At 37.8% G+C, this 22,109-nt stretch overlaps 1 long non-coding RNA gene across 1 annotated transcript in view; it reads right to left on the bottom strand.

Annotated features, from left to right (window-relative positions):
- LOC308617278 overlaps window positions 1-22,109 on the bottom strand; it is a 58,569-nt gene that overhangs the window by 30,309 nt on the left and 6,151 nt on the right. The gene's annotated exons all lie outside the window — the stretch shown is intronic.

A 22,109-nucleotide genomic window follows, 5' to 3' on the forward strand; every position in this document is an offset into this window, starting at 1 on the left:
CTATATGGTAAGATACATACTAATCTTATACACTGTTCCTGAAAAATAAAGGAAGATGGAATGTGTCCCAACTCATTTTATAAGGCCAGTATAATGCTCTCACAAACATACACACAAACATCCTTAATAAAAGAAAGGTAAATTAAAATTAGCAATATATAGAAAGGATTATATATCATGACAATTGGAGTTATCCTAAGAATGCAAGGAAGGCTTAACACTTGAAAATCAAAAAAAAAAAAATCATCTCAATAGATATAGAAAAAACAGTTGACAAAATTCAACAAGTTATGACTAAAAAGCAAAAAAAAAACTTCAAGCAAAGTGGTGATAGAAGGAAACACTCTAAATTTGGTATGAGGGTTATGTCAGCCTTAAAACAAGACAAATTTATTATCTTACAGTTCTGAAAGTCAGAAGTCCAAAATGGGTCTCACTGGGCTAAAATCATGGTGTTGACCAGACTGAGTTCCTTCCTCAAGACACTAAAGGAGAATCCATTTACTTGCCTTTTCCAGATTCTAGAGGCTGCTCACCTTCCTTGGTTTATGGCTCTCTTCCATCTTCAAGTTAGCAACAACCAGTCAAGTAAGTCTTTCTCACAGTGTATCACTCTGACTCTGACTCTGACTCTCTCTTCCAAATACAAGGACCCTTGTGATTACATTGATCCCAAATGGTTAATCCAGAATAATCTTATTTTAAAGTCAACTGATTAGCAATTTTAATTCCAACTGCTACCTTAATTCCTGGGGATTAGGACACAGACATTTTGGTGAAGCCACTATTCTGCCTACCACAATCTATACCTCCACATAATATCCACTCACCCTCTGGATTATTTCAGAGAAAATCCCAGACGTCACATCATCTCATTCATAACTACTTCAGTATGGATTTTTAAAAGATAAAAATTATTTTGAAAAGAAAACAATCACACCTAAAACATAATAACAATAATTTCTTAGGATCATCAACCATCCAGTAATTATTTAAATTTCCCGGGACTTCCCTGGTGGTCCAGTGGGTAAGACTCCACACTCCCAATGCAGGGGGCCTGAGTTTGATCCCTGGTCCGGGAACTAGATTCCATATGTATGCCGCAACTAAGAGTTTGCATGCCGCAGCGAAGATGCCGCATGCTGCAACTAAGACCACGTGCAGCCTAAATAAATAAATAAATAAATAAATTTCCCTTATTTTTTTTTTTTTTTTTTTTTTTTTTTTTAATTTATTTATTTATTTATTTATTTATTTAGGGCTGTGTTGGGTCTTCGTTTCTGTGTGAGGGCTTTCTCTAGCCGTGGCAAGCGGGGGCCACTCTTCATCACGGTGCGCGGGCCTCTCACCATCGCGGCCTCTCTTGTTGTGGAGCACAGGCTCCAGACGCGCAGGCTCAGCAGTTGTGGCTCACGGGCCTACTTGCTCCGCGGCATGTGGGATCTTCCCAGACCAGGGCTCGAACCCGTGTCCCCTGCATTGGCAGGCAGATTCTCAACCACTGCGCCACCAGGGAAGCCCCCCTTATTTTTTTTTAACTGGGATATAGTCCCTTATGATTTTTAAGATACTTTACAGTTTGTTTGTAAGAGAATTCAAATAAGATCCATACACGGCATTGAATAATATTCAATAGCATTGAATAATGTGAATTATTCTTTTAATAATATTAAAAGAATAATATTGGGACTTCCCTGGTGGGCCAGTGCTTCCGTGCTTCCACTGCAGGGGGCCTGGATTCGATCCCTGGTTGGGGAAGTAAGATCCTGCATGCCGCACAGTGCAGCCGATAAATAAATAAATAGATAGATAGATAGACAGATAGATAATTAAAAAAAGAATACTATTTCTGAGGATCCCTAACATTACTTTAAATCATTTTAATTATATTAAATTAAAATTTCAACTGTTAAATACAGTTAATACAATTAAATACATACAAACATGAAACTGGATATAAATTCCTCATGTGTATGTATCATATATCTACAAAATAAAAAATATTCTTGAAGAAACCTGTGGGCCCAGTTTGAGAAATATTGTTCCTATATCATTGTACACAAAGTTCATTTTAAAATTAGTTGTATCATGTCCTGTGAGAGTACTTCATTGTTGCCTAAAACTGTTGCTTAATTTCATCATTTAATTACCATTCTTCAGTAACATTTTTGTTACCTACTATCTACCATTCACTTTTCCTGGGTAGGGAAACACAAAGGTGAAAAGAACTTGGTCAGTTGCTCATAGTGGATTTTTCAAAAGGTTATGTATTATCCAAACAACTAGAATGTAAGCTATGTGAAGGTGGGAACCAGGTCTTACAAATCTTCATGTCCCCCAGGGGCCTAACAAAGTGCTTTTATAAAGTTGGTACTCAATCAGTGTTCAGTAATTGATTAGACTTGAAAGCCTATATTTTAATTGCTCAGTTAACTTTAGCAGGCATACCTAGAGAGAACAAACCATGCCACCATATTTCTCTTTTTTGCTTTAGGATGAAGAAGCAGTGAGTGTGCGTGTTTGTGGGTTGGCAATTATGATGAAGAGAAGGATGCTTGGTGATAGTGACGGTGCAACAGCCACTGTGGTAACTTGGAGCTAAGCAAGTCATAAAGCTGACCTTGGCGGGTGCAGAGCCTCACCAGTCAGTGTTATAGATGGATAGCTATTATGGGTCAACAGTGATAGATGGAATTTTCTCAGAATAGTACAACACATTCAGCTCTTTGGAGACAATGAACATTTATCACTGATGATTAATCCTTTCATGAGTCCATTTTGAGGTTTAACAGCACTCTTTTCTTGCATTTTTGTTCCTTGTATATCAGTCCCATGGTCCCGCTCATTCAGGAAATGTTTACTTTCTGGGACTATGCTATGTATATAGCTCCTGAGTATTTAATCATAGAACTGCATGGCAGATTTCTCCCAGCTTCTAGGACTCTCTCACAATCTACTTTCCAGCATGTGCACAGCCCTTATAATTTCTCCTACCATCAAAATTTTGGGCTTATGTCGTCAGACAACCTGGTACAAATTTCAATCTAATATCTGAAAGGGATTAAACATTAATATACATTAACATATTTTAAAATAATGATTAATATGTTAATTCTCAAAGAGGAAAAATCTCAGGGAGGGTAATATTAAGGGAATGCAGGTGAGTTTTGAAACACATGGCACATGCTGCTAACTGTCCAAGTGGGTAGGTAAAATTTGGTGACCTTGAGGAGAATAGGACTATAAAGACACTAAAAAAGGAGAGCTATTTCACAATTACATAAATCTGGGGTATTCTATTCATGCCCATGCTTATCCCTGATGACATTATAAATCCTTTAAAGGTGGAGGCCTGATTATGCACATCTTTGCATTCCAACAGTAGAACTCAGTGTGCTTCATAGACCAACATCATTGCCATCACCTGGGAGCTTATTAGAAATACAGAACCACAGGCCTAATCCCAGACATACTGAATCAGAATCTGCACTAAAAGAAGTCTCCAGGTGATTTCAATGTACATTGAAGTTTAAGAAACACTACGGGGACTTCCTTGGTGGCGGCAGTGGTTAAGAATCCGCCTGCCAATGCAGGGGACATGGGTTTAAGCCCTGGTCAGGGAAGATCCCACATGCCGCAGAGCAACTAAGCCCGTGCGCCACAACTACAGAGCCTGTGCTCTAGAGCCCAAGAGCCACAACTACTGAGCCCGCATGCCACAACTACTGAAGCCTCTGCACCTAGAGCCCATGCTCCGCAACAAGAAAAGCCACCACAGTGAGAAGCCCGGGCACCACAACAAGGGGTAGCTCCCACTCGCCGCAACTTGAGAAAGCCTGCCGGCAGCAACAAAGACCTAACGCAGCCAAAAATTAATTAATTAATTAATTAATTTTTAAAAAAAGAAACACTACGGTACTAGTATAGTGCCTTATACACCTTAAGATTGAACACGTGTTAATTACCCTCAAAACACAAAGGCTTCATAGCTTGTAAAAATACCAGGTGTGAAGGTCTGAGAGACAAAACGTGGTAACAGTTTAAGAGAGAAAGATAAAAAGCAGGCACTATATTAACATGCACATACCAGGAATATTATCCTTTTTGGGGAACCTGCCATAATTATATGCCAAAAGAATAGGATATCCTGGAGGACCTGTCTTCAAAGTGAGGTGTTTGCCCCTGGATGTGTGCAAAACAATCCAATGGAGTATAGGCATAAAATATTAGAATTTTTATTTTTAAAAGGAGCTATACTAATATTTAATATTCAGGTTGACATTGTTACCTATGCTCAGTACGCCAGATAGTTCATGAGATTAGTAGCAGCGCTCTCAGTTTATTGAAATTTTCTGCACTTTATGTGTGCCTTGTTAAGTGACTGTAACTAAATGAACAAATGACTTCAAAATGTTCCTTCAAGGGATATGTAGATTGAAGATAATACATAAGGAAAGCAATGGCAAAAAAAAAAAAAAAGCAGAATAGGCATTTATATCCTTATGCAGGCTCTTTGTCAGTCACATTCAAGACAAAAGCAGTGGCAATAAAATCATGTGTGACCTGAAGTCAGCCCAAAATTCCTACATTTTTTTAAAGCTTCATTGAGGTATTATTGATAGACAAATAACTGCACATATTTAGTGTGTACAATTTGTTTGTAAGGTTGGTTTGTTTCAAACAATTTGTTTGAAAGGTTTATCCTTTTTTTTTTACTAAATATATTAAACATTTTGAAAAATTATTTAAAAGTACCATATAACCCCACTATCACTCATGATGGAGCTTGCCCTAAGAGTACATTGTCATCTCTGTTTACTATGCTTTGTGAGACAGGCTTTCCAGTAAGGACAGCTGATATGCTGAGATCTGAGGATATACTTAGTGAAAAAAAGCAAGGAGCAGAATGGTGCAGAAAGTGACAAATTTCTTTTAAAATTTAATTACACATCACTGTGAAACTATAGAAAACTGAAGTCAAAGAGAAGGACCTACAGTATTCTAGAAAAGGGGGGGGAAAGTCATATTTAAGAATAGGAATCAGAATAGCTTTAGACTTCTAAATGGCAATACTGGAAATGAGAAGACAATGAAAAAAATGCCTTCATAATTCTGAAGACAAATTACTTTTCTTTTAGAATTATATATCCAATGAAACTATTAATTAGTGTAAGGATAGAATACAGACATTTTCTGACATGCAATTTCCTTAAAAAAAATTACCTCCCAGAAAACTCTTTCTCAGGAAGCTATAAGATATTCTTCATTAAAATAGTCATAGGCCAACAAAGAGGAAAATATGGAGTCCAGAAGAGAAGGGATCAAAACCAAAAACAAGGGAAGATGAAGGTAAAAGATGTTGACAAAAAATTAATCAGCTAATTTAAGAAAGAAATGGAAATTTTTATTCTATCCAAACTGGGGATTATAACCTGGGAACAGTCTCTCAGAAAGCTCTGAGAACTGCTCTGCCCATTAGAGGTCAAAGCACAGTTACATAAGTTTTTGAGACAGAGGACTGTACATTAAACATGGTTTACACAATCCAGATCTACAGGTATAAAGGGAGTAGTGGGTTGTGGGTCATTCATGGCCCCGTACAAGATTAAGAAGAAAGGTTTATCTCCCGAGGAGTTGTGACCCTTGATGGGATTAAGAAAAATGGTTAGGAAAGTTATTTCCTAAGGAGGTCTGGTTAATGTGGATGCACAATGCACACTAAAAGGAAGGGAGGAGGCCCAAATGAGCAAAGAAATTTTATGTTAAATTTTTCTTGTCTTGCAATAAAATGTGAATTTTATTTCACCAATGGAAATCCTGAATAAGAGTTTGCACTGTCCGTCCTAGGTTGGGTGAACACTACTGCGTGGGGGCAGGTTGGAAGAATCTGGGAGACACTTCCCCAAAGATGAAATTGACAGACTCACTGTGGTGAGTGAACATATTAAGAGACTCAGACAAACTGACAGAGTGTTTGGGTTGAATTAGTGACTAATAATATAAGTAACATTTATGGTATGCTTCCTATGTGGGCAAACACTCTTCTAAGCACACTGCATCTAAACCTTAGGCAATGGATGTATGTATTGCCCCTATTTTACAGATAAGAAAAAGGAGGCAAAGCCAATTAACTAGCTAGCTCAAGGTCACACAGCTAGTAAGAAGGAGCACTGGGACTGAGACTCAGGCAACCTGACTCGTAATCCTTATTCCACCCTAGTTTTCCAAGGGTACAGAAATGCCACCAGTTAAGAAAAAAACAAGAAAAATCAACTTCAGGAAAAACAGAAAATGGCATAAGGAAAAGCAATGATAGTTTTCTATATGGTTGTGATGTGAATGGCATTTTCACAGTCATAATAATGTGAATATTAAATACTGATATTATGATACAGTGTTATTTAAAGCACTGAGGCATTTGGAAGGTGCTTATGCACAGTGGACACAGGAAGGAAGAGGAGAGCTAGATCCTTATCTTTCATAGTAGAGAGCCAATAAAGTCTAAAATAAAAAGTCAACAAGCAGCAGTACAAGCCTGTTAATCAGCAATATAGAGGCTAAAATCAAACAAAATCAACTTAAAGTATTAAAAGTATTTTCTTCTGGGGAAAGAAAAATGGAGTAAAAGAACTAGAGACTTCTGTTGATCTTAGCAAATCTTTTGGAACTGACTGATTCTTAATGTATATACGTTTAAACTATGTGTGTGCATTTAAACTACACAGATGCATAATTAAATAAACAGTATAAAAGAGAAAAAGATGAAGTAACAAATTTTAAGATAAAGGAGGAATCGTCTACATTTTCTTCCAGTCCTGTCCTTGTCCCTGAAGGAGTTCAGGACATGCACCCCAAAATATGTCACTTTGACATATTAATTATTCTGAGTTCAAAGCATTTGAGAAACAGTAGATGCAGGAAGGGCTCTCTGACCTACCCTTTTCTACCTAAAAACAGGCCATAAAATTTCCCATGAGGGTACAGGTGCCCTCCCAGCACCAGGAAGAGAAGAACATCCTTATCCACAGAGACTGGGAATCGATGCTGAAATGCATCTGTACAAACTTGCAAAATGTATAAACCCTAGTTTTGCACCCCAATATATCTCCTAGTCACTTCCCCACAATTTACTGGCCCTGCCCCAAACTCCTTTGTTTTGCCATTCCCTCACACATTTATCATTTCTTTGTCTAAAAGTTATAAAACCTTTCTGCTCTGGCCACTTCCTCAGGTCTTCATTCTCTAATAAAGGTCTCCATGTACATGTAAAAACAATAAAACTTGTATGCTTTTCTCCCATTAATCTTTCCTCTTATGTCAGTTTAAATCTTAGGTGCAGCCAGAGATCCTAAAAGGGTAGAAGAGAATTTTTCCTCCTCTACATCCTTTTGAATGTATGTACTGGTTCAGGTTTTTGGGAAGCAGGAACTGAGAATTAATTAGGAATGCAAATGGTTATTGGGAAGGAAAACCTGTGAAAGAGTGCAGGACACAGGATTGGTCAGAGGGTAGACTGTCATGCAGACCTGACAATGCCATGCAGAATAGCCCAGTCGGAATTCTGGAGCAAAGGTTAGAGGAGACTGACATTGGGAGGAAGTGGCCTGGCCCTTGTTCCACCACCTCACTCAGTCATTAACAGGGCACGTGAAAAAGAGAATGAGCTCAGCTTGAATACTTGGAGGCTGTCAGCTAACTTCTCTACTTATAGATGGGCAGTGAGATTTTTCTTGAAGGAATATTTGAGCTGTGCCTTTTAGTGTTGGCCATAATATATTTCTTAAAAAGCAACAATTTGCAGCCATAGTGAACATGTGCTGCTTGCTGTTTTTCTACATACCTATGTTCTATTTCTACTTTCATATTCTTTTAATGTTAATGAAGTTTTCATTACATTAAAATTAAAATTAAATACAATGCAATGTGTATGTTAATTTCAAACCAATAAAAACGGATTCAGTGAAAACTAAATCTCTAGGTCAGACTCTAGTTGCTCCAGACACCCTTTCCAGAGGAACCATGATGACCAGTTTCTTGCATATCCTTTCAGAGATAGCCTGTAGATTAAAAGACTTAATACACGTGAACAGCTTAGAACATTACCTAACTCAAACCAACTGCCATGCAAATTTTGCTACTAATAACAATAAGAGTGGAGGTGGAGGTGGTAGTACTGGTGGTAGTGGTGGTGGTAGGTAGGGTGAATATCTATCTACCTCAATCTTTTTTAGTGGCTGCATGGTATTATAAGATAACACCACCCTGGTGGTGCAGTGGTTAAGAATCTGCCTGCCAATGCAGGGGACATGGGTTCAAGCCCTGGTCCAGGAAGATCCCACATGCTGTGGAGCAACTAAGCCCATGTGCCACAACTACTGAGCCCACACTCTAGAGCCTGTGAGCCACAACTACTGAGCCCGTGCGCCACAACTACTGAAGCCTGTGCGCCTAGAGCCCATGCACCGCAACAAGAGAAACCACCACAACTAGAGAAAGCCCATATGCAGCAACAAAGACCCAATGCAGCCAAAAATAAATTAATTAAAAAGTAAAAGCCTTAAAAAAAAAGATAACAGGGTAATACAATTTTTTAAACATTTTCTTTACACAAGAGACACTGAATGACAAAATTTTACTATAGTTACCATAATCACCTAAAATAATGTAATAAACAAATACAGAAATTAGATGTGTCAAAAAACAAATTATCCATATAAAACTCTGCATGCCCTAAGATCTGAATTAAAGCATTAGAGTGGGAACTGGGAAGACCTGTGCTAATGTGATGCTGAGTGTGGAAGAGAAACGGGAGTCAAAGAATTGTTCAACCTCACCTCTAGTTAAGTGTATGTACTAGAAACTGAACACCTAGCAAAAGTGCTTATTTACAGAGATTTTATAAGCAGGGCCATGAACAAAAGAGATTCTTAATTAAATCAATTCCATTAGAGGGATAACTACTTAAGGTCTCTGCTCAAAAGATAAGGTGACACCAGCAGCCTCCATGTTACCTTGGCATAATACACTCTAAACTACAGGGGTATCTTAATTTCAGTAACTTATTTCACAAACAGATATGCTCTCTTCCAGAATAGTTTTTAAGAGAAATAACTGGGTTCACAGTGTCTTGGGGTTTGAATTGTGGCTCTACCATTTATAGTTGGGTGACTTAGGGTAAATTACTTTTCTTTTCAAGATTTTTTTTTTGATGTGGACAGTTTTCAGATTCTTTATTGAATTTGTTACAATACTGCTTCTATTTTATGTTTTGGTTTTTCAGCCGTGAGGCATGTGAGATCTTAGCTCCCTGACCAGGCATCAAACCCACACCCCCTGCACTGGAAGGTGAAGTCTTAACCACTGGACCACCAGGGAAGTCCCAATTACTTAATTTTTCTCAGCTTCAGTTTTTTCTCAGTAAAATGGGGAGGGGGGGTTATGTGAAGGACCATTTCAGTATTTGTGGCTATTAGCAATGGTGTACGATTTAATCCAATTTTCCAATTCAATCCAGTTCTAGTCACTGAATATTTATATGCTCGGTTAGGATTAAAATAATTTCATTTAAAAGAGAACCATATCCAGATATGGGTCTTAAGTAATTTATGAAGCCATGAAACTATACCTAAAACCCAAAGTCATGATCCCACCAACAGGAAAGTTTTAGCTTTGACACATATGACAACAGAGCTGAAGGATATGGCTCCATCCTTGTAGTAGACCTGAGACACACTCAAAAGCAGTGCACAGCATTTCCCAGAGGAAATCAGACCCTGGTACTTTAAAAATGATTAATAATGTTAATGACTATTTAGCACTCTTGGAAGGATAGCTTAATTGACTACATAGTCCTAGGGAGCTAAAAGTGCAATGTAAGAATAGAAACCTGGGGCTTCCCTGGTGGCGCAGTGGTTGAGAGTCTGCCTGCCAATGCAGGGGACACAGGTTCGAGCCCTGGTCTGGGAGGATCCCACATGCCACAGAGCAACTAGGCCCGTGAGCCACAACTACTGAGCCTGCGCGTCTGGAGCTTGTGCTCCGCAACAAGAAAGGCCACGATAGTGAGAGGCCTGCGCACCGCGATGAAGAGTGGTCCCCACTTGCCACGATTAGGGGAAGCCCTCGCACAGAAACGAAGACCCAACACAGCAAAAATAAATAAAAAATTAATTAATAAACTCTTACCCCCAACATCTTCTTAAAAAAAAAAAAAAAAGAATAGAAACCTGGATTTACCTGAGTCAACTTTTAAAGCCAAGAAAATTAAACAATAGGAATCCATGTGCTTCACATATGTAATTTGAATAGTGTTCCACTTAAAAAGTCATCAAAAGACCAGAGGGCAGATAGCAGAAACAAGAAGAACTACAATTCTGCAGCCTGTGGAAAGAAAACCACATTCACAGAAACACAGACAAAATAAAAAGGCAGAGGACTATGTACCAGATGAAGGAACAAGATAGAATCCCAGAAAAACAACTAAGTGAAGTGGAGATAGGCAACCTTCCAGAAGAAGAATTCAGAATGTTACTGAAGATGATCCAGGACCTCAGGAAAAAAATGGAGGCAAAGACTGAGAAGATGCAAGACATGTTTAATAAAGACCTAAAAGATTTAAAGAACAAACATCTAGAAGAACTAAAGAACAAAGAAACAGAGATGAACAATACAATAACCGAAATGAAAAATACACTAGAAGGAATCAATAGCAGAATAAATGAGGCAGAAGAATGGATAAGTGTGACCTGGAAGACAGAATGGTGGACTTCACTGCTGTGGAACAGAATAAAGAAAAAAGAATGAAAAGAAATGAAGACAGCCTAAGAGACCTCTGGGACAACATTAAATGCAACAACTATCGCATTATAAGGGTCCCAGAAGGAGAAGAGAGAGAGAAAGGACCCAAGAAAATATTTGAAGAGATTATAGTCGAAAACTTCCCTAACATGGGAAAGGAAATAGCCACCAAAGTCCAGGAAGCGCAGAGAGTCCCAAGCAGGATAAACCCAAGGAGAAACACTCTGAGACACATAGTAATCAAATTGATAAAAACTAAAGACAAAGAAAAATTATTAAAAGCAACAAGGGAAAACGACAAATAACACAGAAGGGAATTCCCATAAGGTTAACAGCTGATTTCTCAGCAGAAACTCTACAAGCCAGAAGGGACAGGCAGGACATATATTAAGTGATGAAAGGGAAGAATCTACAACCAAGATTACTCTACCTGGCAAGGATCTCATTCAGATTTGACGGAGAAATCAAAAGGTTTAGAGACAAGCAAAAGCTAAGAGAATTCAGCACCACAAAACCAGCTTTACAACAAATGCTAAGGAAACTTCTCGAAGTGGGAAACACAAGGACCTACAAAAACAAACCCAAAACAATCAAGAATATGGTCATAAGAACATATATATTGATAATTATTGATAATATTGATAATTACCTTAAATGTGAATGGATTAAATGCTCCAACCAAAAGACACAGGGTCACTGAATGGCTACAAAAACAAAACCCATATATATGCTGTCTACAAGAAACCCACTTCAGACCTAGGGACACATACAGTCTGAAAGTGAGGGGATAGAAAAAGATATTCCATGCAAATGGAAATCAAAAAAAAGCTGGAGTAGCTATACTCAGATAAAATAGACTTTAAAATAAAGAATGTTACAAGAGACAAGGAAGGACACTACCTAATGATCAAGGGATCAATCCAAGAAGAAGATATAGCAATTATAAATACATATGCACCTAACATAGGAGCACCTCAGTACATAAGACAAATGCTAACAGCTATAAAAGAGGAAATCGACAGTAACACAATAATAGTGGGGGACTCTAACACCTCACTTACCCCAATGGACAGATCATCCAGACAGAAAATTAATAAGGAAACACAAGCTTTCAGTGACACAATAGGCCAGACAGACTTAATTGATATTTTTAGGACATTCCATCCAAAAACAGCAGATTACACTTTCTTCTCAAGTGTACACGGTACATTCTCTAGGATAGATCACATCTTGTGTCACAGATCAAGCCTTGGTAAATTTAAGAAAATTGAAATCATATCAAGCATCTATTCTGACCACAACGTTAAGAGATTAGAAATCAATTACAGGGAAAAAAACGTAAAAAACACAAACACATGGAGGCTAAACAATTTGGTACTAAATAACCAAGAGATCACTGAAGAAATCAAAGAGGAAATCAGAAAATACCTAAAGACAAATGACAATGAAAACACGATGATCCAAAACCTATGGGATGCAGCAAAAGCAGTTCTAAGAGGGAAGTTTAAAGCTATACAAGCCTACCTAAAGAAACAAGAAAAATCTCAACTAAACAATCTAAACTTACACCTAAAGGAACTAGAGAAATAAGAACAAACAAAACCCAAACTTAGCAGAAGGAAAGAAATCATAAACATAGAGCAGAAATAAATGAAATAGAAACAAGAGCAAAGACCAATAAAACTAAAAGCTGGTTCTTTGAGAAGATAAACAAAATTGAGAAACCATTAGCCAGACTCATCAAGTAAAAGAGGGAGAGAACTCAAATCAATAAAATTAGAATTGAAAAAGGAGAAGTTACAACAGACACCACAGAAATACAAAGCATCCCAACAGACTACTACAAGCAACTCTATGCCAATAAAATGGACAACCTGGAAGAAAGGGACAAATTCTTAGAAAGGTATAACCTTTCAAGACTGCACCAGGAAGAAATAGAAAATATGAACAGACGAATCACAAGTAATGAAATTGAAACTGTGACTAAAAATCTTCCAAAAAACAAAAGTCCAGGACCAGATGGCTTCACACATGAATTCTACCAAACATTTAGAGAAGAGCTAACACCTATCCTTCTCAAACTCTTCCAAAAAACTGCAGAGGAAGGAACACTCCCAAACTCTTTCTATGAGGCCACCATCACCTTGATACCAAAACCAGACAAAGATACTACAAAAAAAGAAAATTACAGACCAATATCACTGATGAATATAAATGCAAAAATCCTCAACAAAATACTAGCAAACAGAATCCAGCAACACATTAAAAGGATCATACACCATGATCAAGTGGGGTTTATCCCAGGAATGCAAGGATTCTTCAATACACACAAATCAATGTGATACACCATATTAACAAATTGAAGGAGAAAAACCATATGATCATCTCAATAGATGCAGAAAAAGCTTTTGACAAAATTCAACACCCATTTATGATAAAAACCCTCCAGAGGGGCTTCCCCGGTGGCACAGTGGTTACGAATCCGCCTGCCAATGAAGGGGATATGGGTTCGAGCCCCGGTCCGGGAAGATCCCACATGCGCGGAGCAACTAAGCTTGTGCACCACAACTACTCAGCCTGTGCTCTAGAGCTGCATGCCGCAACTACTGAGCCTGCGTGCCTCAAGTACTGAAGCCTGTGCACCTATAGCCTGTGCTCCACAACAAGAGAAGGCACTGCAATAAGAAGCCTGTGCACCGCAACGAAGAGTAGCCCCCGCTCACCACAAATAAAAGAAAGCCCGCAAGCAGCAATGAGGACCCAATGAAGCCAAAAATTAAATAAATAAATAAATAAGCAAGTAAGTAAGTAAGTAAGTAAGTAAATTTTAAAAATCTTCCAGAAAGTACGCATAGAGGGAACTTACGTCAACATAATAAAGGCCATATATGACAAACCCACAGCAAACAACATTCTCAATGGTGAAAAACTGAAACCATTTCCTCTAAGATCAGGAACAAGACAAGGATGTCCACTCTTGCCACTATTATTCAACATAGTTTTGGAAGTGCTAGCCATGGCAATCAGAGAAGGAAAAGAAATAAAAGGAATAAAAACTGGAAAAGAAGAAGTAAAACTGTCACTGTTTGCAGATGACATGATACTATACATAGAGAATCCTAAAGATGCCACCAGAAAACTACTAAAGCTAATCAATTAATTTGGTAAGGTTGCAGGATACAAAAAAAAAAAGTCATCAAGAGCCTTCGGGGCATAGTGGGATTAGGAGGAAAAAAAACACTACTAATTTACACTGGGGTTGCATCATTGCTTTAAGCATCCTGTTTTTGCTTGTAGACTGAAACTTTGGTACAGAGAAATGAGGCTATCCTTAAATTAACAGATGTGCTCTAACAGCCACTTGCCCAATAGGGGGCGCTCCTGAAATAGACTGATTTACAGTGGAATACTTGGAGAAAATAGTTCTTTAGGCAGAAATAGCTGAGGGAACCTCAGACCCATGTGGTTTTTGGATTTTAAAAGTCCTAATTCCTTAGATGCATTATCAAAATTATCAGAAAAGGGGTAATTGGACCTGCAGACTTCTTTGTAGAATTCTCTAAGAAACATAAATTACAGATATTAGCATCCTGGTTGGACAATAAGAAATATAACAGAACAGTCACCACCTTGAGGAAACACTCTTATTGAAAAGACAAGTGATACTCCTAATGCAAAGTTAAATTACAAAAAAAAAATTCAGAAAACATGAAAATCAGCTCTCAACTCTTATGTGGGAGGGCATTGCTGTTCGGTCTTTTTACTGGGGATGGGGACTGGGAAAGGTGAGTGCAGATGACAGGGCAAGGTGGGAAGACAGTTGGAACTGAAGCCTAGAAGTGGACAAGGAAAAGAGCATCTCCAGTGCCAGGCAGCAGGAGTAGAGGTTTTGCCCTGGGAAATTTGAAAAAAATAAAATAACAGATTATGAACAGACATGAACCTCCTATTAAGACACTGGCAGAGGGAGATAAAGAGATTTCAAGCAGGAGAGTTAAATGAGAGAAAAAGCTTAAGATTATTTATTTGATGGTCAGGATATTTTGGAGAAAACTGCTACCGGAGGTAACAAAGTGCTATCTCAGTTCCTGCTATAAACTCTTCATAATTTTCCAAGGTTCCTGCTTAATATTGGTGTAGGCTCTCCATTTTCCACACTTTCTCTCCTGTCTGCTAAGAATAACAATAATAGCTACCATTTACTGTTACAGATCTGTTTTCTGCATGGAGTTTTACAGACATTCTCTCACAAAGCAAGAGCCAGCCTGGTAAGAAACATCACTGTCCTTTTGCTGATGAGGAAGGGTAAGGAGCACTCTACCTTCTCACAGCTGTTAAGTGGTGAAACCAGAAGTTGACCACTTCTCTGTTTAACTTCAACATCAATATTCTTTTTACTATGCCTTTAAAATTCAGGGACGCTGAAGAAGACTACGGATAAGTGCTGTCTTTCTGAAATTTAGCTACCTGTGGGAATTTTTTTAATGACTACATTTCATGGTTAAACATCTTCATGATACTCCTTCTTTTGCTGTTAGTCGTATCTAGTGGGAAAAAAGTGAAGACTGAGAAATCTAGCCCCCTTAAGTATCACTTGATTTTTTATGTATAAGCTATTCCTTCATATGTTAAAGACATAGTTATTTAATATCTACCATCTACTAGGCATGGGGGGATCATAATCCAACAGCGAAGGTGGAAAATATTCTTGAGCTGTCTCAATAACACACATTTACATGCAACAAATAGGCAACTGTGCATTTCATTACCTCATATACCACTGTCTAACTTGAAGGGCAAGTTCAATTTTTAAAATAGGAATAAACTTTATGGAACATTTACTGCTTATATTTAGAGTTTCAGAAAGTATATTTTGCTAACAGGAAAGTGTGGTCTTTTTAGAAAGCCTCCTCTTTTTTTTACAATCTAAGATCACTTTAATGTTAGGTAATTTATAATTTTGATCATATATCCACTAATTTACCTTCATGCAGTAGATGATAAATAGCAGAAGGTCAGCTGTGTTTGCACTAAATTGTTAATCTCCTTCCCTGGCTAGTGAACGCTTAGTATTATAGATTAATAACATGGCAACTCTGATGCCACACTCATTTTCAATTACTTGTTAATTCACTTGTAACATTTTTTCAAAAGACAGACCACATGGTGTTTTGCCTTCTTTCCCCTGGCTTCCTGAGAGCCTGACTGGGAACTAGACTAAGGTTCTAAATTATATTTGAAAGGGAATGCATATAAATGTTCCCATGCATATGCACAAGCATCTCTAGAAGACCATTTAAGTAACTCCAACATTGATTCTCTCTGGGGAGAGAACCAAGTTGATAGAGGACTGAGGATTTTCACTCTGGTATCTTAAATTTTGAACTGTGTGAATGAACTCTCTATTCAAAAAATTAAAATGAAGGTTAATGAACTACATTTGTTGTACGTAGTCTCACTTCCAGATTGGACTTCTGCTAAAATAGATTTTGACTTTGGACCACAGTGGCTCTAAGTTTAGAGAGTCTCTTTGCCTAGATTCAAAGTCTTATTTTAATTATACAAAAGAACTGTAGTTCACAAAAAATGCAGTTTCTCAAAAGAAATTTTTTTCTCAAACTTTAATCAATGGAAACAAAAAATGGGGTATTTTCAAATTTGTATTAATGCACCGTGAGTTCTTTGTGGTAGGATTATAGTGATAATGGCCCTAATTAGTTCACATCTCTTTACACCCCTCCCTTGGGACGTCCCCTCCCTCTCTGATGTTGTGCTTGGCTGTGTGACTAGTTTTGGCCAGCTGTAAAATGGAAAATGTGACTTAGGCAAAGGGTTAAAAAGAGCTTGTGCATTAAGACTTGCCTCCTCTTGCTGCAGGGAACCCTCTGGCCATTATAGGAAGGAGCTTGGGCCAGTCTGCGAGATGGTGAAACTTATGTGGTCATTGCCCAGCTGACATGGAGCCGACTTCCACATTTATGAGTGGGAGTCCCCCTAGACCAAGTAGTGTGTACTCTCCAGAGTGTAAGTGAGGCGTCCTGAACCTAAACACCCCCACCAAGAGAACTGCCCAGGGATTGTTTTCAGTGTCTATGTTTTGGGGGATGGTTTATTAAGCAGCAAATACTAACTGATAAAGTCTACAACATATTGATGCATTAAGATTCAATTTCAATTAGAAAATATAGTTAAGTAAATCTTGGAACTATTTTAGAAGTTTCTCTTTCACTTAATATGTGTCAGATAGCTTTCATAACAGTAAAACTATCTCATTCTCTTTCATAGCCCTATTATATTCCATGGTAACATGATTTAACATTCACTACTCGGTATATATTGTATAAAATTCACCTTAAATGACAACAATCCAAATTAAATTCTTTCCAGGATAATAATGGGGCACTAACAATCATTAGCTCACTGCCAATTCTCCAGTAGCATCAAGTGTGTCTAAATTTTTGGATCACATTCACCAGCAACATATTCCCTACATCTCTCAGCAAAGCCTCTTTCTCTTAAGTTTATGTATTAAGATTTGTTTCCTCTTAGATCTCTACATTATACTTTTCATTATACATTTCACCCCAAAGTTTCTCTCCATCTTTCCTGAAACAGACATACATTCAAGATTGAAATTCAACTTGAAAGCTCAGAATTCCATCAAATAGCCAAGTTCTAGCCAATGTGCCTTATAATAGCTATAGTACTTAAAACAGGTATTTTCCCATGAGAAATTCACACACCAATGTTATCAATTTGTTTCTCTGTTTGTTAAGCAAGAAGGACAAGATCTGATGATTCATCTACATGTCACTATTTCTTCAGCTAAGGATATGCAGTTTATTAATTTTGATCACCTGTGTTGAACAGAAATTTTATTTTTTAAATCCCATTCTTGCTTTAGATTAAAAAGATATATATTATATTTATTTGTATGAAATTGAAATACCATGCCTTGAACAAAATTAGGTGTTTCACTCCTACACTTTATATTTAATTAAAATAAAGCCAGGGACTTCCCCAGTGGTCCAGTGGATAAGACACCACCTTCCAATGCAGGTTTGATCCCTGGTCAGGGAACTAAGGTCCTGCATGCCATGGGGTGCAGCCAAAAATTTTAAAAATAAATAAAATAAAGACAAATATTTGCAAATGCATTTTATTTTATTTAAGTTAGATTTTTTCAAACTGGCAAGTAGCAGAGATTCTCTTCAGAGTCATACATGAAATCCATCTAAATAAAGTATAGCTGCCTGATTTTAAAAGGCCCATTTCAGGCAGCAGACCTGAATAGACATTCTTCCAAGAAGGTATACAGATGGCCAACAGACACATGAAAAAATGCTCGGGGCTTCCATGGTGGCGCAGTGGTTGAGAGCCCGCCTGCCGATGCAGGGGACATGGGTTGGTGCCCTGGTCTGGGAAGACCCCACATGCCACAGAGCAGCTAGGCCCGTGAGCCATGGCCACTGAGCCTGCGCGTCCAGAGCCTGTGCTCTGCAATGGAAGAGGCCACAACAGTGAGAGGCCCGTGTACCGCAAAAAAAAAATGCTCAACATTACTAATCATCAGAGAAATGCAAATCAAAACCACAATGACAGGGGCTTCCCTGGTGGCGCAGCGGTTAAGAATCCACCTGACAATGCAGAGAACATGGGTTTGAGCCCTGGCCCAGGAAGATCCCACATGCTGCAGAGCAACAAAGCCTGTGCGCCACAACTACTGAGCCTGTGCTCTAGAGCCTACAAGCCACAACTACTGAGCCCATGTGTCACAACTACTGAAGCTCACACACCTAGAGCCCACGCTATGCAACAAGAGAAGCCACTGCAATGAGAAGCCCGCACACCACAACGAAGAGTAGCCCCAGCTCACTGCAACTAGAGAAAGCCTGCATGCAGCAACGAAGACCCAATGCAGCCAAAGATAAATAAATACATAAATAAATAAATATTTTTTTAATTTATTAAAAAAAACACAATGACATATCACCTCACACCTGTCAAAATGGCTATCACCAAAAAGTCTACAGATAACAAATGTTGGCAAGGATGTGGAGAAAAGAGAACATTTATACACCGTGGTGGGAATGTAAGTTGGTGCAGCCACTGTAGAAAACAGTACAGGGGTTCCTCAAAAAACTAAAAATAGAACTACCATATGATCTAGCAATTCCACCATTGGGTATATATCTGAAGAAAACGAAAACACTATTTTGAAAAGATACACGTACCCCAATGTTCATTTACAACTGCCAAGCTATGGAAGCAATCTAAGTGTCCTTCGACAAATAAATAAATAAATAAGATGTTATATCTATATGTTGTATATTTACATATACATACACACAAAATACTATTCAGCCATAAAAAAGAATGAAGTTCTGCCATTTGCAACAATGTAGGTGGACTGAGAGTATTATGCTTAGTGAAATAAGTCAGAGAATACTCTGCTATCACTTATATGTGGAATCTAAAAAATAAAACAAACAAATGTATATAACAAAACAGAAACAGACTCATAGATATAGATAATAAAACAGTGGTTACCAGTTGGGAGAGGGAAATGGGGAGGGGCAAGGTAGGGGTATGGGATTTAGAGACACAAACTGCTATGTATAAAATAAATATGGGGCTTCCCTGGTGGCTCAGTGGTTGAGAGTCCGCCTGCCAATGCAGGGGACGCAGGTTTGTGCCCCGGTCCGGGAGGATCCCATGTGCCGCGGAGCGGCTGGGCCTGTGGGCCATGGCTGCTAAGCCTGTGTGTCCGGAGCCTGTGCTCTATGCAACGGGAGAGGCCACAGCGGTAAGAGGCCCCCATACCGTAAATAAATAAATAAATAAATAAATATGCAATAAAGATATATTGCATAGTACAGGGAAATATAGCCATTATTTTATAATAACTTTAACTGGAGTGTAATCTATAAAAATATTGAATCACTATATTGTACACCTGAAACTAATAAAATATTATAAATCAACTATACCACAAGAAAAAATCAAAAAACAAAAAAAATAGAATGCCTAAGACTCTATTGAATCCTGGATTTTTCAAAGAAAACTACAAAACATATTTTGGGGACAATTAAGCATATTTGAATATGAACTAGACATTAAATGCTATTATGGAACGGCTGTATATTTCTTAGGTTTTTTTTTTTTTTTTTTGCGGTACGCAGGCCTCTCACTGTTGTGGCCTCTTCCGTTGCGGAGCACAGGCTCCGGACGCACAGGCTCAGTGGCCATGGCTCATGGGCCTAGCCACTCCACGGCATGTGGGATCTTCCCGGACTGGGGCATGAACCTGTGTCCCCTGCATTGGCAGGTGGACTCTCAACCACTGTGCCACCAGGGAAGCCCTATTTCTTAGGTTTTATAATGATATTGTGATTACATAGAAGAATGTCCTTATTCTTAGAAGATGCATGCTGAGGTATTTAGGGACCAAGAATGTGTCTGCTTACTCCTGTGTCTGCTTATCTGGCAGGGTAACCAATCAACAACAAATAGAAAAAGAGGTTTATCAAATATGGCCAAAATGTTAACAAATGGTAAATTATTTCTATTCTTTCAACTTTTCTTTGGTACAAAAATTTTCAAATAAAACATATAAAATATAATCATAAAGTGAATCATAAGTTAGCAGTATAAAAAACACAAGTGTGTTTCTACATTTGAAACTGATCAGTTTTATTTTACCACACTAATTAACTAAGGGGGAAAAGTAATTTCTTTCAGCAATGTTTCATAGTTTTCTGTGTACAAGTCTTGTACCTTCTTAGTTAAGGTTATTCTTTAGTATTTTATGCTATTTTTGATGCTATTGTAAATGGAATCATTTTCTTATTTTCCTTTTCAGATCATCACTGCTAGTATAAAGAAATACAACTGATTTTTGTGTTGATTTTTATATTCTGCAAATATAATTAGCTCTAATAGTTTTGTGGGGGGGGTGGTTTTGGGTTTTTTGGCCACACCACATGGCCTGTGGGATCTTAATTCCCCAACCAGGGATCGAACCTGTGCCCCTACCATGGAAGTGCGGAGTCTTAACCACTGGACCACCAGGGAAATCCTATAATTAGCTCTAATAGTTTTTTGATGGATGATTTAGAGTTTTCTATATGTAACATCATGTCGTGTGTATAGACATAACTTTATTTCTGCCTTTTGAAGTAAGGTTACGTTTATTTCTTTTTTTCTTGCCTAACTTCTCTGGCTAGAACCTCTAGCACCATGTTGAAAAGAAGTGGTAAAAACGGGCATTCTTGCCTTGTTCCTGACTTTAGGGGAAAAACTCAGCTTTTCACCACTGAGAATGATGTTAGTTGTGGGCTTTGCATATATGACCTTTATCATGTTGAGGAAGTTCCCTTCTACTCCTCGATTATTCAATGTTTTCATCATGAAATGGTGTTAGATTTTCTTAAATGTTTCTTCTGAAACAATTATGTGTTTTTTTTCCTTCTTTCTATTAATGGATATATTGCACTGATTTTCATGTTGAACCACCCTTGTGTCACAGGGATAAATCCCACTTGGTAATAGTGTATAATTCTTTTAATATGTCATTGAATTCATCTTCTTTTTAGTATTTTTGTTCAGGATTTTGCTATCTATATTCACAAGGTACATTGGTCTATCATTTTCTTATAGTGTCTTTGGTTCTGGTATGAGGGTAATGCTGGCCTCCTAGAACAAGTTAGAAAGACTTTGAGAAAGACTGGTATTAATTCTTCTTTAAATGTTGGATAGAATTCAGCAGTGAAGCCATCTGGTCCTGAGCTTTTCTTTGTTGGGAGGTTTTGATTACTGATTCAGTCTCCTTGTTATTGACTTATTATGTTTTTCTTGAGTCGGTTTTGGTAGTTTATGGGTTTCTATGAATCTTTCCATTTCATCCAACTTATACGATTTCTTGGTATACAGCTATTCACAATATTTTCTTAATTATCCTTTTTATTTATGTAAAATTGACAATGCCCGCCTTTCATTTCCAATTTTAGTATTTGAGGTATTTTTGTTTTGTTTTTTAATCTAGCTAAAGGTTTCTCAATTTTCTTGATATTTTCAAAGAACTTCTGGTTTCATTAATTCCATTGTTTTCCTATTATTGATTTCATTTATATCTGCTCTAATACTTATCATTTCCTCCATCTCCTAACTTTAGGTTTAGTTCTTTTTCTGGTTTGTTAAGGTATACAGCTAGGTTATTGATTTGAGATCTTTCTTCTTTTTAAATGTAGACACTTACTGTAAAAATTTACCCATGGGGCTTCCCTGGTGGCACAGTGGTTGAGAGTCCGCCT

Source organism: Mesoplodon bidens (genome assembly GCF_964165515.1).
Source record: "Mesoplodon bidens genome assembly, chromosome: 5".
NCBI classification, from domain to species: domain Eukaryota; kingdom Metazoa; phylum Chordata; class Mammalia; order Artiodactyla; family Ziphiidae; genus Mesoplodon; species Mesoplodon bidens.